The sequence below is a fragment of the Gadus macrocephalus genome, chromosome 20 (genome assembly GCF_031168955.1).
Source record: "Gadus macrocephalus chromosome 20, ASM3116895v1".
In the NCBI taxonomy this organism is placed as follows: Eukaryota; Metazoa; Chordata; class Actinopteri; order Gadiformes; family Gadidae; genus Gadus; species Gadus macrocephalus.
In genome coordinates this window covers 21,010,428-21,012,700 of record NC_082401.1, presented here as the reverse complement: position 1 = coordinate 21,012,700, position 2,273 = coordinate 21,010,428, and the positions used below count along the sequence as shown (strand labels likewise).

Sequence of the window (2,273 nt, the reverse complement as noted above, 5' to 3'; positions counted from 1 at the left end):
CACGAGAGGGTGTGATTATTTTGGTGTGTCACGCTTCGATTAGATTGGATTCATGGGGTCACAACTCTATTAAAAATCGATTTCATGATTCAGTACAGAGGGGGGCTAATTTCAGGAGCTACTGCAGTCCGCTGTGCACTAGGAAAGGGGGTGTGGCAAATGAACAATTGCAATAATCTAAACACTCTAATGAAATAGCTGTTGGGGGGTTTTTGGAGCTTGTGAAACGATTCAAAGAAGATAAGAATCGTGATTATTATTATCATGTGAATCTATTTTTTTTTTATACCCCCTGGTGTTCGCCTCAATTCTTCTCAGAAAACTGTGGAGCGTTACGGAATTCATAATCTGTGGACTCAAATTACTAAATCAGACTAAAAAATGTTCCTTTTGACACCTACAAACACAGCAGGAAAAAGCTAATACCTGTACAGAATACATTTGTCCTGACCTCAAATCACTGACACCAGTTGTAGGATATTTCAAGGATCCCCAACCGACGTGTGTGTGTGTGTGTGTGTGTGTGTGTGTGTGTGTGTGTGTGTGTGTGTGTGTGTGTGTGTGTGTGTGTGTGTGTGTGTGTGTGTGTGTGTGTGTGTGTGTGTGTGTGTGTGTGTGTGTGTGTGTGTGGTATGCTGTACACCCAATTCAAATCTCCCGCGACCCACAGATTTGAATTGGGTCGCCAAATAAATTGAACCTAAAAACACATTTGCATTGTCTCATTTAGGGCAGAGTATTTAATACGTGTTGTATATTTTCAATAGCAAGTGGCACATGGATGCATTAAACAAAGTTGTGATTTATGCACAAATTTGTTCACGATTTTATAGATAAGGCCTATTGTGAATTGGGTCGCGATAGAAAAAGTTTCGGAAACACTGCTGTACACAGTTGTCAAATATTGGTTTGCAGACACAAAACAAATGATGCAATGACATAATTGACCAACTACAGAAGCAACAATTGGATGATGGACCAGTGTATGCATTAAAAAAATACAGCCTAACAACAAACAAGGTCTGGAGATCAGAACAAACAGAAGAAGGGGAGACGACTGGGCCAAGCACACCGCGTTGTCAAACCAGCAGGTTGCAGTGAGCAAACCAAAACAACACGAGACATCCAACTACAAAACAAACCAAAGGTGAATTACCAGCACCCCCCAAACGGAAGTCTTGTCTGAGTACCGCACTCAGGAGGTGCCAGAGACAGACTGTGAGCAAGTTCTCTCTTTTATGGGCCTGCTCTCAGGGTAGGATGAACATTGTTTGAACGCCCACTGGATGTCTCAGACACAGCACACAGGGGAGAGTGAGAGATCCTATTTCGACTGCCATTTCTCCAGTGTTAAAATGTGTTTTAAGATCATGTAGGCTACAGAATTCATATTCTACTTTCTAGGGAAAGTTACGGTAGGCATGCCATGTAGTGTTAAAAATGTCAGGAGTATTTTTTCCAAGTAATGTCATCACGTGGACACATGGATTAGCATAGAGTCGCGAAGTCACGCCTATGAGATCGAAAAATATGAATGGGTTTCAATGGAGAAAGTAATTATTTTCTGGTCCCAGTCTTTATATGCCCTGGATTACACATGTTGTTTGTGGATTTAAATGATCATTTTTCATGCAAGGAAAACTAAAAAAAATTCGCGAAGAAGTTTGATAATGTTAGGTTTTGTGTGAGGCCGCTTTGTGAATATAACGATATGGTTCACCTACAATATCAAAAAGCTCATTAATAACCAAACCGCACCAGAGGAGTTCATCAAAATAAAGAAACTATTTACTTTGACACAGACAATGAACCGTGTCGCTACGTCGGAGGACTGATGATGCTTCAGTGTACGCTCAAAGTGCGTTGCAAAGTGTAAACCCTTTGAGACAAATTAAGTATTTCACTCACGTTAATCCATGTGTAGAAGTAGCGTGTCCCCGATTCCAGAGGTGCCAGGAGGTCTTGAGCGACGTTCGGTCAAGGGGATCACCCGGAGCCAGAGGCACGGTGCAGGTGTTGGACACGCCACGCGATTAGCGATCTACGCATAGCATACCTTAATTGGAGAAGCAGCTAAAGTAAACATTGAAACGTCCTTTTTCGATTAGATTCTGATGCTTTACAAACAAACGCTAGTCTACGTGTCTATTTGTATCGTGTGGAAAACGTGACAACATACCCAGCAGTGCCATTGTACATAGTTGAGAAACTTGCAGTTAGGCTACTTGTAAAGTACTCTCTGACCTCTGTTCTGACCCGGAGACAATAACAAA

General features: G+C 41.8%; 1 long non-coding RNA gene across 1 annotated transcript; it reads right to left on the bottom strand.

Moving 5' to 3' along the window:
- Positions 1-501: 501 nt before the first annotated feature.
- LOC132448624 (uncharacterized) lies at positions 502-2,068 on the bottom strand. The gene is made up of 2 exons (XR_009523395.1): positions 1,889-2,068; positions 502-1,513 (listed from the first exon to the last, which is right to left on the bottom strand). It is a non-coding gene; the product is annotated as an uncharacterized LOC132448624 (long non-coding RNA).
- Positions 2,069-2,273: the final 205 nt, after the last annotated feature.